Here is a 15549-nt window from a genome sequence, read left to right as displayed (position 1 = left end):
CTAAATTAAGATCATCTCAGTGGTATCCAGCAAGTCAGATGGCAGGTGGACAACTTAGAACGGGGCTGCCACTTCTTTCTTTGGCAATCTTGACTGGTTCTTGCCTGGAAATAGACATTTCCATGAATGAGTATTTTGACATACGTGAATTTGCATGTTGGATCTTACAAGTCCAATAGAATGAAGTTAATAAGTATGATCTTTGGCAAATACATTCAAGGCAAGTGTTTCATGTCCCTGCAGAGGAAGTGACAGGAGCCCGCTGAGCGGAACATTAGGTTTCTTTCACCAGCCTCCTAACCTGGGATAGTTCCCAAGAGACATCACAGGAAGGAAGAAAAGGATCAAAATGAGGACTCTCTCTCTTGAAAACAGGAGCTATAATCGTTTTTATGAGCCACTTACGGTCCTACAATTTATTGAATTTAGAAGTTGCGTCTTTGAAACAGGAACTCTCCAAGATTCAGCCGGTTTTTCCTTTTTGTAAAGACCACAGAAGGCTGTTTGTTTTCTATTAAAAATTTGGCTAGCTCCAGAGTAAAAAAAAAATTACGCAGCAAGTTCCTACTTGTTAACACTTTTAAGAATATTTAACTATTCCACATTAAGGGTGTCGTGTATACCGAATGTGGATTATCAATTTTTTAAAGAACTTTAGTCAATTAAACAACATCAAATTCTAAAACTCTCCAGGATAAAACTTAACTAAATTCAGGAATTTGCAGTACTGTCGACTTAATGCTGAGTCAATCAGTTAACATCCCATAATTCTACAGTTGTAGAGAATGGGTGAGGCTAAGCTGACCACAGGTTGAATGTATTAGGATGTACCTGAGGGAGTTAGTCTTTTAAACAAGTCTAAGATTTTAGCTTATTATTGTCAACTTTTTTTTTTCCAATAAAAATGGAGCATAAAATGTGAAAAAAAAAAATCCAGTTACAGTACTGGAGACACAGTAGCATGAATGAGCACACGGAGACATCAGCAGGTAACAGAGGTCCTATCTAGAGCACAGGTTCTCAGACGGGCATGGGCACCAGCATAAGAGAGGTTTTGTTGAAAGAGCTGGCGGGGGTGGGGGCAGGGGGGGTTCCCACCCTCAGAGACTCTGACTTAGTAGGTTTGGGATGGGGGTTTAAGAATTTGCATTCTAACAACTTCTCAGGTGATGGTGATGCTACTGGTCTGGGGACCACATTTTGAGAACCATTGCTCTAGAGTCAAGGGAAGGTTTGTATGTTTCTTTGTTTCTTAGTTCACTTGATCATGCTAATGTAAACTCAAATAATTCTGTCCAGAAATATCCTTTTTGTGCCTTCAGAAACGTAGGTTGACCAGACTGATCATATGAACAGATTTTTATTTTATTTTGAAACACCTTGATATGGAGTCATAAAAATTTCACCCCATAACAAAGAGCATTTGAGCATTTCAACATATCCATGCGGTATTTAAGCCAGACAGACTTGGGTTCATATATAGCTGGGTCTTTTCCACTCTACAACTCTGGGCAAGTCCTCTAGTTGTTCTAAACCTCAGTCCTCAGATCTATAAAATGGGGTTAAGAATACAAGCTCCAATGGATCTGTGTGAGAATTATCAATATAAAACCCCTATTTAATTCACCTAGCACAGCTGAGACATATCATCAACTTATTTCAAAACATTCAATTCAGTACAGTTTTAATTAGAGAACTAAGGAGAACTCAGAGAACTATAGGTGACTCAGAGAAAGCCATGGAGTTTGCTAAAAAGATACAACTCCTCAATATATAATTTTACAATATTCCATAAAGTATCTATTAAACAGAATATGAAGGTTGACTTAATTTTCTCAATAGCAGAAGTTTTTCAAAACTCCTTTCTGCCACCCTGGTTGAAATTCCTTTTAACTCCTCTGCCTTATGAAGCAATGCGTATCTTCAGATAATCTTTCCTTGCTGAGCTACGGTCATGCAACAGTTAAGAGTCATTATTTACAACAAATTGACATTGTAGTCAAAAGTAGATAATGCCAAGGACAGAGTGAGCTGTGATTCTAGAATATAACCTGGATTTTAAAAATACAGCTAATTCCTGCTCTAAGTTAGACTTCTTGCGAGCGCCTTCCTCACCACACATACACACACGCACACAGATCTAGAGCACAGAAAAAAACAATCTAGGAAGGAAGTGATTTAGTTAGGTTTCAGTAAATTGATAACATGTAATATTTTGAAGGGCGCTGAGGAACACAAAAGGTGCAGTTCAACTAAGAGATGTGGGTTGTTCAAGCAATGGATGGCTACGCTGATGATGTAGGAAGCGGTGTTTTGGGCACCTCTTCCTCCAAATCCACAGAGTCATGTGCTTCGGAGACTGACACTGTTTGAAGCACCTCTCCACGCTGAAGTTCAGATTGCATTGCTCTCTTCCGAGTTGGGACTATTTTGCCTCTGCTCAGTATGATCCGAATGTCAAGGCAAGAAGCCCTACCTAGAGCGCCATCTATGCTTTGGCGGCTGCCTTAAAAAAAAAAAAAACGGATATGCATCAGTGGCATCTATTGACATTTGGGGCCAGATGGTTCTTGCTTGTGAGGGGCTGTCCTGCCCACTGAAGGGTGTTAGTAGCCTCCCTGGCTTCTTCCCACAAGATGCCAGCAACATCTCCCTTCTCAAGTCAAGACAATCCAAAATGTCTCTAGACATTGCCAGATATCTCCAGGGGCTGGGGCAAAATCGATCCCCTCCCCACTGGTTGAGAAGCAACCCCTTAAAGGCCAGTCCTGGGTTTGAAAACAAGGGGACATTTTCTCCCTGCTGCTCCCTCTTGTTGGTAATTGATGTAGAAATGGCCAGAGGTTCCACTCTCAGTCTGGCCCTTCGTCTCTACCTATTCGTTCTTTTGATTAAGCAAGTAAAGCAGACAGATTACTTCCTTCCCACACAGTCTTAAGGAGTGGACTTGTTATGTCAGATGTAAACACATTCATGGTAGAGCTTTTAGAATGAGTCACTTAGGAAATAAATATCTCTTCAATATTTTTTTGGCAACGGATTTCTGAAGGGCTCACATTTCCACCAAGCACAGTCCAGGCAGACCCCACCTCACCGATGTTCAGAGAATGACTGTGTGAGTTCCCTGAGTTCCTTGATTAACTGGAAGACAACGAGAGAAACGTACGCAGCACCTCGATGTGAAACATCTTCACAAAATGCTTTTTACACTGAGAATAATGAAAAAATTATTCACTGCTTGCACAATTAAAGAGACTCAAGGTCTCAGTTCTGATTATAAATTTCTATTGTCATTTCGTGGGATAAGAAATTGAATTGGCTATGAATGTTTTTTGGTTTTTTTTATATGTGTGAGTGTATGTGTTTTAAAACAAAATTCTTGATGTGTCCTTGTTTTTTTATGATTTTTTAATCTCATTTCTCCAAGTATAGTGCACTAATTACTAAGAAATACACATTCGTGCCTGAAACAGGCAGTGTGTAGCGTATCAAAGGAGCATGAGCGGGAATCACTCGCTCTCAAAGGGCTTACTCATGGTCTATCTGGGCAGATGGCAAACACTGATATCCACTCCAAAATGAAGAAATGGCTATGAAACAGAATAGGGCAAGCTCCGCGTATGATACAGAGCACAAGGTATTCAGAGAAGGGGGCCCCTAGAAGGCTGGGGTCCTCGGGAAGGGCTTCCCAAAGGGCATTCAATCTGATCCCATGTGAATGGCCACACAGGTGCTTGCTCTCATCTGCAGAGAAGCCCGGACTTGGGGGTAGAGAAGCAGCGAGGCAGCTGGACACAGAGCTCAACACATTTATGACCGTGACCAAAGGGGTACTGGGGCGTTTACATACAGCTGACGATTACAGAATAGCAGAAGTATTAAACTATTCCATGTTCGGGTTCATTATCATTTCCTCGTAATAGCAAAATCAGAAAGGAATCAAGGGACTGAAATGATGACAGAATCAGAAATAAGCTGCAGTGTGTTGTTTGTTTCAGTAATGCCGTTGCTATGAGCCAATGAGCGTTCCCTGTCCCTTGGGTACACTGTGTATCTTCTCATCTATTCGATTTGGTGATAGGATCTGGATTCACTGGTTAGTCACCAAACACCAAGTGAGTGTCTACCACATGCCGGCCTTATGTCTATTCTGCCTGCTCCGCAAGGAGCTGGAGAGGCAGAGGAAAACCCAACAGACAAGGCCTCTGTTCTCACGGGCCTTGCTAATGAAACAGCCAACAATCGGTGGGTGATTCTAGAGAGTGATGCGGCCAGTGGACAAAATTAAAAGTGCAGCGTGCTAGATCAGAGACCGCAAGCTGTGGCCTGCAGGTAGATCCAGCCCGCAGCCTGGTTTTTAACATTTGAACCCTAATCATGTGAAAAGTCGCCCTCCCAAAAAAGAATTCCATTCTTAATGTTATCCTGCCCCCCAAAATTTCATTCTTCTCATTAGTAGATCTACACTACAAAGTATTGTACTCAAGTGTTATATTCTAATTTGAATTTCTTTTTTTTTTTTTTTTTTTGCGTATAAGTAGATTTATTTAAAGGGGGTAGTGGGGGCGAGGGTTAAAGTAAAGGTAGATACACACTCCATACTGAATGCAGGCTGTCTCAGAAGGCAGGAGAGAGAGAGTGACCCTAATTTGAATTTCATCAATAAAAAAACTGGGCAAATTCACTCTCCCTCTTGTCATTTAAACACCTACATGGTATCATCAGCTTTGCCTCTTGGCCCAGTATGTGTCTCTTTCCATTAAAAAGTTCAGTCTCGATAAAGAAGGAAATCCTACCATTTGCTCCAACGTGGACAAGCTAGAGGACGTCATGCTCCGTGAAACTGGCCGGTCACAGAAGGACAGACCTGGCGGGATTCCACGGACAGGCAGGATCTCAGCTCGCTAAACTCACAGAAGCAGAGACTAGGATGGTGGTTTCCAGGGGCTGGCGGGGAAACAGGGAGGTGTCCCTCAGTCTATAAAGTTTGAGTCACGCAAGATGAGTAAGTTCTAGAGATCTGCTGGCAGACACAGTGCCCGTATAGTGACCGGTATGGAACTGCGCACTTTAAAATACATGAGGAGGGTGGTTCCCGTGTGAAATGCTCTTAGCAAACACATACACAAAAGAACACGAGGACGTCTTGGATGTGTTTAGTGCCTTGATGGTGATGACGGTTTCACTGGCACAGGCATGTGTCCAAACTCATCAAAATATGAACATTAAATAGTTGCAGTTTTTCATATATTATTTATACCACAATAAAGCTTAAAAAAAAAAAAAGTTTGCCAACGGACGTCCTAGAAACCAGCGACAGGGATGTGGAAGACACCAGTGGCTGAGGCAGGGGAGGGACATTTCTGCTGATGAGCTGACACTGGAGCTGAGACCTGTATGGCTACTTCTGTCACCACCAGCTGTGTAACCTCTGGATCTACCTTCCTTGTTTGTAAAACATCTGGGTTGAACTACACCATGTTCCCTCCCCAGATCGCTGCAGCTCTGTTCCCCTATTGACCAGACACGGTGTGTATCCCCCAGCGGTCCTCACCGGTCACCCTCCCTCACCCACACCCACTTCGTGAGTGTCGAGAAGAAAGAGCCCCAGCAGAAGAGTCACTTCCAATTCTCCCCTCTGGGGCACATCCCACCATCCGGCCGAACTCACAAAAGTCCCATAAATACGAGTTCTACAGTTAGCCTCCACTGCCCAGACGAGACATTCGGGAAGTGTGTGGAAGTTGATCAGAGCGCAGGCCAAAGGCCTTACCATCCTCAAAACACGACTGAAAAACAGCTCACACTTCCTCGGCATTATTGTGGTCTTTCAAAGTCCATACAAAGTAATATGCAAGGAGACAAAGCTATTCGACCAGGCAGACAGATATTCCAAATTACTAGTTCTTAACAAGCATGGTAATACATCAGTCAAAAGCAATAAATTTAAACTTAATGAAATCTCCATTTGCCTACAGTGCATTTCACTTTGACATTTTCTATATTGCCACGGTGCTTTGATAAAGTTTTTTAAAATGCAAAGAAAGTCTCTGTAAGGCTAAAGACCAGACTTGGTGTCATTGTGGCCCAGGCAACATTACAGTACTTAGGTTTCATCACTCCATGCCCCGTGGCAGGCGGAGCCCCGGCGCTAACACAGGTTCACTTTTCATTATCATCGTATGATTATGCATTTTACTGCATTTAACTGATAATACAAATACCAGCTCACCTTAAAAGAATTAGCTTGGAGGTTTCATTGCTTTCCAAATGGAATTCATTTGACAAACAAATGACAATTAGCCTAGTCTCCCCGGTCTGCGTCAGGATGCTTTTTGATTGAACCTGGACCAATTTACAATTTTTAAATGAGTTTAGACATTTACATTTAAAATGTCTAGAGGAAATTAGCCCTGGGACATCCAGCAGCCAAAATGCTTTTTGAAGTTGATTATTATTTGATCTAGTACCCTCTACCTGTACATTTTGTTCTGACTTCAAAGTTTGGGAATGTAAATGCCACCTCACCTCAAAGCACAGGGAGAAACTTAAAAGCGGTTTTGCTCATTACGTTATGCAAAGGAGTCCATATTTTAATATTCGTTTAATATGGTTAGTTAGCTTTAATGACACCAGTGTGACAGTGTCATAGTTTTGGAATCTGAAAGCGCTGATTGAAATTTCTGGCCGCTGCCTCTATTTTTCCAGCTCCGAAAGGAAGCGTGCCCTTTGAAGGGCAGGCTGGCCCCTGGGTGCGTCCATTCGGGTGAGGACCAAACGTGATAACTTCCAGATGAGGAGTTCACCTGCCCCGGTGAAGAAAGCAAGAATCAGGGACCAGAGACCCTCGACTATCATATCGCAATTCCATATGTTTTATAAAGGTGGCCACCGCTCCTGGGGAAACTTCCGGAAACTCCCTGACAACCCTGTGTTGCTGATAACCCAGCCTTGGAAACTGGCATTGCTCGGAAACTGAGCCCCCTAATGTCTAGCCGAGAGCGTATTTTATTTATTTATCATTGTTACTATTACCACGTGATTGTCAAAATAGAAAAATGACAGCCCTCGGCCCATCCCATGTTGTTCAACGGCCAAAATTAAACACAGTGAGGACAAAGGCCACAAATGGTCAGTGTGGTATGAGCACCCTGCTCTGGATGTTACCTCTGAGACCCAGATGGTCCGGATTATCCACGACACACTCAAAGGGACACTGGGGCAGAACGGGCACGTGACGCAGGCCACATCCGTGTGGAGCTATGCTGGCTTTCCTGTGTCGTCCCTGCAAGTTCACCAGCACATTTTGAGTTTCTCGTTTTGCCTCGTATTACAGGACACACCCCCACGTTTTCAAAATAACCTGGAGTTCACTGAGTTCCCAAATGATACACTGTGCACTCCCAGCACAGAAATCACGGTTTTGAAGATTGTTTTCTGTAAATATAGTAGATGCTGGACTACAGGGTCCAGACTCTCATTAGACGTCACAACAGCATGAAGAGGCCAGAACGCCGGGAAAGAGTGAAGTAGCCCAGGGGGCAAATGTAGAAGACGGCAGAGAAGGGCACGAAACAGGTCTCCTGGCTCTGCATCCCCTGGCCTCCCCACCGCGTGTTGTGAGAAATGGCTAAAAGGGCCATAAATAAACTAACAAATGTGTTTTTTTGGTTTTTGTTTTTTCATCTAGGATGGCTTCAGTTTGTTGCAGAAGAGATGAAATTTCTCCAGGTCCCTTCACATCTAAACTCTTTGATTTCACATCTGCTCCCCTCTCCCCTCCCGCTCCCATTTTCCATAATGAAAATGGCATCAGGGTGTCCTGGGAGGAAACTCTGTTTTGATTCCAAATTTGACACACTAGCACCAAAAATTTTCTCACGTGCACCGTGTCCAATGTACACTAGAGACGTGCCAAGTCCTTCTTTCAAGAGTTTTTCGTTTTCTATTTCTTTCTGCACACATAGGAATTTTTATTCCTGTACTGAGGGCCTGGCAACAACCATCTTACACAGCATCCTCAGACTGTGGCTTTGAGGGCACCAGGGTTGCCTGAAGCCCAGGCAGCACGACTGGAAACAGGCAGTTTTCTTACCTCGTCCGCCCTCTCCTGGACAGATCCACCGCTGCTTCCACGGAGCCTGGAAACCTCGAGAAGTTTTCCCATTAAGGTGAGTGGGGTTTTCATTAAGCCACAGAGAAACAATTTGGTGTTTTAAGACATAAAACAGTCTTTTCTGCTAGAGCTTATTAAAAATACACTTTTCTCTATCTGGTTACACTGCTACACTAGTTTATTCTGCCCCCCATTTTGAAGCATAGCTACTTAAAAAAAAAAACAAAACATGGAGACGATTAGAGTGAAAACCTTGAGGAATTCCGACGTCAGTCTCTGACATGCAAGTGCTCTATGAGCCCCCACTCTGGCACCAACGATTTGGCAAGGAGGGAAAAAATAATACCAAAACAGAGTCATTTTTATAGTATTGTCACAGCGTTAAGAAGTAGAGTACCATCGAGGTTAAGAGCATCGGACAGACTGCACATCTTCCTCTGACACTTACTACCTGTGGGACATTGGCAAATTATATAACCTCTCCAAGCTTCCAAGTCCTCCTCTGTAATATGACATTGTAATAATATTTGCCTCCCATGGTGGTTGTTAGGAGTTTACACATATAAATAACTTCGACTAGTGCTTGGCACATGGAAAGCATTCCGTGAATTTTGGGTGGAATCAGACGTGCGGCCCAAATAAGAGTTCTCAGCTAAATGCTCATAGTAGAATAGACAGGAGTAGAGATTTTTCCAGATCTTTGTCTTAAGGAATTTTTTTTTAACCTTTACTCAAAGGGGATAAATGTCACAGCTTCTAAACTGAAAATAGACACACACCCTAGAAAAGAAATAGAACTGTCAGTGAAACTTCATCCAGAGGAGTGTCCTCTTTGCCTTCTCTGCCAGCAAGAAAGTGACATGTGCAATTGACAATACTCTTTACATGATAATGCTAGAGAAAAAGGAATAGATTCTCAGGAATTGCTAACCTCTTCTCTGCGGGACTTTGTAAAGGAAGGTTAAAAGTTGAAATGACTTTTATGTGTTAAGGTATTAAGCACACATGAAGGAGTAGACTATACATTCATTCATTTATTCAACAAATATTTACTAGGTGTCCACTGTACCTACAAGTCCTGGGACAAGTCAAGAGGATATAGATGTAAGTAAGACAGACACAGACCTCAAAATATGGACATTACAGACTGATGGGAAATGCAGATAGGAAACAAGTGATTGAATGTGAATGGTCTAAAGGGAGAAAGACTGGGAGCCACGGAGTGCAAAACTTCATCTGGACATCCACTTTCTAATTTTACACAAGATTCCTTTTCATGGAAGATCTCTATGCAGGAAAATGTCATAATGTTCTTAAAAAGTGACAGAAGAGCTATAAATCCTCATTATTGGGGCAAGGGGTGGGGCAGACTTCATACTTAGGAAAACCAACAATTGGAAAGCACGTATTTGTCCACAAAAAACAACATGGGATTTGCAACACCCACTGGGGGGTACACCAGAGCAAAACATTGCATCCTTATGCTCAAGGTCTTATCTATACGAAGCAGAATTGCATTTTCAGTGTTTGATAAAACTGCATGCCACCGCAGCGTGGAATATTCTCGAAGGGTTCTCAGAATTAAAGTGGGCTAGTAGGCCCATGCGGGTGCGAACAGGAACACTCTTAAGGTTGTTGAGGAGTAACTGGAGATATTGCAGATCTTCCAGGAGATATTTTTCTTTGCTAAAAAGTGGAGTATCTGTAGGTATAAGATACAGACGTAGAGGGGAGGGTAGAGCTCTGTGGTAGGGTGTGTGCCTAGCATACACAAGGTTCTGGTTTCAATCCCCAGTACCTCCTCCAGAAATAAATAAGTAAAACCTAATTACCACCACCCCCAAAAAAGATATAGATGTATACACTTATCCCCTCTTATCAAAATTTCCAAATAACCCAAGTGATATAAGAAGGAAATTAACTGGCCAAGACAAATCCTAGCTGCATGAAGCCACAAATTAAATGATTATTAGAATCTACTGTGTATTAGATTGTGTTTTTATTTCTTTAATAAATTTTCATGGAAGGAAACAACTTGTGGTTAACATTCTTCTGTTGCAGAATAAGCCCATGATGACGGCCTTTTTTTTCATCCGTGTGTGAAACCCCTATTTTTAGTAACCCACCTTCTGTTCTTGCTGATTCTTCTCATTCCCTTAATCTCCTGCCTCAAAAACTAATCATTTTCAGGTCAAAGCTGTAAGTGGACAGTCAAGTCGAGAAGATACATATGAGAATATTATTGCTCAAGCATCTAAATCATTGGATTAAATGATCCAGATGACTTCCCAAGATGCTGCACGCACACACACACACACACACACACACACACAATCTTAGACAAACAGCTAAAATGGAAAAAAAATGCTTGGCCTGATCACTGGTGTGGTATGGAGAGGCAACAGGGAAAAAACTGATTCAAATTCAAAGAAAATCTATTTCAGAGGCTTATTCTTACAGAAAAATTTTGCAGAACTGGAAAACTTTATAATTAGGCAAAACTATTAACCTGCTAATCCTGGAGGAGAACCTAGGATATACAGGTTATTTGACAGCTTTAATTTAACGTAATTTAATGAGGAAAAAAAAAGAAAAGTTCATGTTAAGATAGTCCATCACCTATCTTGGTAAATGTTTTGCTGAATTTCCCCAGAAGAGATTTTAATGAGAACCAAAGGAAGATATTTATTTTTATATAAAAGTTATTATACAGTATACATACATCTTACACATTCACACACATAGAACATATCCCTAGACATACATACATTCATAAACACATGCATAATATCCCATAGAAAGTAAAATAGCCGTGTACCAAATAGACCCATGGAAAACGGCTCAAGCCCATTACCTGAGATGTAAATATAATAAAATAAGCAAACTCCACTTATACAAGAAACAAGCTGCCTTTCTTCACCTTTCAAAGTCTCACTCTGAAAGACCTTCGATTTCTAAAATCTCACAATTAAGGTGTGCCGATTAGCAGGGTAACTTGACATTTGCAGTCAAATATTTAACCTGTTTTGAGGTGTATTAATATTTTGATTGCACTGACTACTCTGTAATGATTCACTGCAGTGAGGTAGTTGGCTGATTGGTGCCCTTCCCTGGAAATGAAACCTACGATTCTTCAACCACGTGCATAAATTACATTTGGGGATGTTGCAGTAGAGATTAGTAGAGTTGCGGTTTCATAACACTAATTCTTAAGCAAAGATAAAGAGCCATTCCATTCACTTGGGAAAGAGCCACAATGAAAGTAGCCATTCACGGGCTTGGAGCAGACATCAGTCATCTCCTTCTCGGTGGGGCTGCAGGTCCCCACTCTTAAGATGGAGTGTAAGTGAGACCTGGGATCTCCCATTTGACAAATGCTTTTTCATGTGAAATACATGAACTCCTTTTCCCCCTAGACTAAGTTGTTTCAGATCATTGTCTCTTCCGCAGCTCAGGAAGAGAAGCTAATCTATAAAACAATGAGACTTCACTCTGGATGCCAAAATCTGCAATTATATTGCATGGAGGAGCTTCATGAATAAGTTGGGGGTATGATCCGACATTAATCTGGACAGTTAATACAGAGCTGGGGCATTGCCAGCAAAAAGCTGGCTGATTTCTTTACAACAGGGCACTTTCAAGGTGAGGACACAGCTTTTCTCTAAATTATAATCTCGATCCGAGCTGAACGCTAAGTTATCGCCATTGGTCTTGTGTTTCCCCCTGAGCTGGATGTCCAGGTATGGGCAGCAGGGTCCCATCTTAGAAAGAAGGCACTTCAGTTAGGCAAGACAGCTCCAAGTTTTTAGCTATAGCTCACATATTGGCTAGTTTTAAAGGACTTCGTTGTAAGAAAATCACCTAATGTACCGTAACTATACGTTGGTCACTGTTTCTGGCCAGGCTATAAATCAGGGCACCAGTTAATTCTCCGAACTGGTCACAGACCCAGGGGAAATAATTTTTGAAATACTCCTTTGGGAGTTATTAATGGGGAAATGTTGATACTTTCTCTTTAAGTAACCCAGAATAATGACAAATAAGAGGTCTTTTCTTAGTTAAAATGTTTCGCTGATTCAAACACATTTACAGGGTGCTTATCTCATGTTAATCATTGCGGTACATCTTGTGAGAAATCCTTAAGAGTAGGGGGGAAAAAAACCACCACCAACCAATCAATGGACAACACAGCAAGTTTTCTGCCCTGAGGATTTTCCTATAGAATTAGAGAAATATGAGTAGAAACAGATAATAATGCTTAAAGAAAGAGAAGTGAGTGAGACAACGGGAGGGGGTATCTTGCAGAGGGTAGAGTCTGGGTTGAGCCTTGAAGGAAGGTCAGACTTTGGGTTGGTGAAGAGGACTGGGAAATGTTTTTAACAATAGTAATAAGCAAGGCAAAGTGTGAGTGTAATGCCACCTTTGCCTGCATAACATTTAAGAAATTTACTAACAGGTGTGATATTAAAATCCTTTAACAGTAGGCATGGTACTGGTACCAACCAATCAGAGTGGGAACCGCCTGCCATCAACAACCGTCGCAACCACAACAGTGCAGAACAGCAGAGGGTCAGCCTGGCTTGGGACTGCTCACATTTTCCTTGTGCTTCCATTTCCTCTCTTGTCCACTGTCTGCTTCCCTCCTCTGTAATGTAAATGTACCCGCAGCGCCAGATGTATTTCCTGAGCATGGCTGTTTCTCAATGTTGATGTAACTCTGCAGAGCAATCTCAGATGAGCCTGACTACTAAGGCAGCAAACTTATCTTAGGGAGCGGAAGACGGAAGTACCTAGGTAGGATGGGCAAAATGATGGCGGTCTATAATTATCAAGATTAGAAATTTGAACAATTTTCTGTGAATCGTGGAGAGCCACTGGAAATACACTAACAGGAGGATGGCAACAACATTATTCTCAGCATCAGCATTTCCAAAGTCAGTGTTCCTTTCCATAACATGAACGAGCCTTTACTCAAGTGCCAGGCATTAGTCCTTTGTGTTTTGCATGCATTACCTCACTCAGCTCTCGTAACAGCGCTATGAAGTGGATCCTATTATTACCTCCTTTTAAAAATGGACAAACTGAAGCTTAAAGATCTCCAGTGAGCTGTTCAAGGTCACATAATTACTAACCACTACACTGTATGCCTAAGCACACCACACACACATACAATAGAGATGGTTTTCCTACCAAAATTAAATAACACTTTAACAGGAAGAATTACCCATAATTTCAGCATGATGCCACTCCTATAATTTCTCCTTACTTTGGAGGGGAGCTACGATCATCATTTTATACAGTTGTAACTACAGCTATTGTACAATTTTATGATGCGCTTTTTACTTAGAGTTACCAAATAAAACTATTCTTTGTTATTGCATAATAGCTATCATTTGTAATGGTTGTTGTCTAGTGTCTTTTTTCTTCTGTTGTTGTTGTGGTTTTATTATAAATGATGCAGTAAACATTTCTCCAGATACGATATTTTGCTTTCTAATTATTTCCTTTGAATTAATTCCCAAGAGTGATTATATTATGTCAAAGAGTATGACTATTTTGTAGGTCCTGAATTGTATTGCCGAATTGTTTTCCAAGTGGGTTGTACTAACTTCTACTCATTCCAACAATTATTATTTGCCAATTTTATTAAAAAAAAAATCTCATGACCAACTGCTATTAGATTTTAATTTTTACAGAAGAAAACTAAGTGGTACTTTTCATTTGCATTTTTGTTACTAGCTAATTTAAACATTTTAAAAACAAAATTTTTATATGTATCTCTTACACTTAACTCTCAGAGCAATGTTTTGGTCCATATACTTGTTGGAATCTTAATATTATCCTTACAAATTTGATTGAGATCTTTATATACCATTAAAAATCGTACTACAGTTTGTCATTTTTAATATGAATATATTTTTACAGCAGACTGCTTTAATTTATTTTTCATTTTTATATTTTCACTGGAGAGGCATTTTGAAATTTCTTTGCAATCTATTACTTTGTATTTTTTTCAGTTGCTTCAAACTTTAGAAAGTTCCCACCCTTCCAAATATCTGAGAGTCTGTTTTATTTTTGGCTGATTTTCATTGATTTGACTTTTCAGCTTAATCTTTTTCCCATATGGAGATTATTTTTACTCTATAGGAAGGAAGGAATAAAGCAATTTTCCTCACCCTCAATATTTATTAAATAATTCTTCATTTCCTTCTTGCTTATGACACTTTATTACATATGAAATTTTTCTGTTTAATTTATGAGTTTCTATCCTGCTCCACTGAGCTATTTTATTTGTGAATTTTCTATTCTCCTTTTTTACTACTGTTGTTTTATAACATGGTTTTATATTTGATAGGACTGGCTTTTTTTAGACAACATTTTTGAGAGTCACACTCACAAAATTTATTTTTTGAGTTTTTTTGGTTTATTTTTTTCCAAAGAAAGTTGTAAAATGTTAATTTTTTTTCTAAAATAACTTCGAATTTCCAGTGAGATTGCTTTGGCCTATATGTAACCTTAGGACAGATTAACACTATTGTATGTCTCATTTATACTCTTACATTTCCCAAGAAAAATTTCTTTATGTAAGTCATTCGTACTTTTTATTATGCTATTTTTAAGTTTTATATTTTTTAATGTTATTGTCAACAAGATCTGTGTGTAATTTCTAGTTATTTTTTGCTGGTATAAATAATATAATGTATTTTGTATGTTTAACTTTATTTAGCTAAATATATATAGTGGGTATATACAGTATAAAGTACATATATGTATATTATATATATATATATATTTTATCTGTAGGTAGTTATTGCCCAGAAAGAAAGTCAGTTAACTATTATAAAACCTTAACCTCAGCCATCATCTCAATGAGCCTTGTCCACCTTTAAGTTGTTTATAGCCAGAAGTACCCCACAGCAAGTTATCTTTCTTAGTTCTCTGATTTTGAAATCGAGGGTTTGTTTTTAATTAGCCAATGTGGATATTAAATTTCTACTTCTTTAAAAATTAACTAAACTAAAATTATGATAGTCATGGACTCTGGGACCTAGATCACTTATATGCCTATATATTGGAGCTAATTCAAAATTCTTTCTTGAGAATATTATCACTTAGGATATCCTTGGATGTAACAGAGACCCAGAAGATCATGGCTAAAACAAGTTAGCCTCGCAGATTCACAAGTCTCACAGTCCTCAGGGCCCAGGCTTCTCGAAGCTGAGATCCTGATGGAATTGATTTCTGCTCCAAGCCACAGGGTGTATGCCTTCATCCGCATGCTCCAAAATGGCTGTTGGAGCCCCAGCAATTATAACCTCATTCCAAGTCACAGGATGAAGGGGAAAGAAGGAGGAACAAAAGGTACACCTCCCCCATTTTAATGAGACATCCCAGAAGTTTCACACAGCTCAGTGGCCACAGCTTAGCCCCGG

The sequence above is a fragment of the Camelus ferus genome, chromosome 11 (assembly GCF_009834535.1).
Source record: "Camelus ferus isolate YT-003-E chromosome 11, BCGSAC_Cfer_1.0, whole genome shotgun sequence".
Classification (NCBI taxonomy): domain Eukaryota; kingdom Metazoa; phylum Chordata; class Mammalia; order Artiodactyla; family Camelidae; genus Camelus; species Camelus ferus.
The sequence above is the reverse complement of the archived record's forward strand: the minus strand, read 5'-3'. Positions refer to the sequence as shown.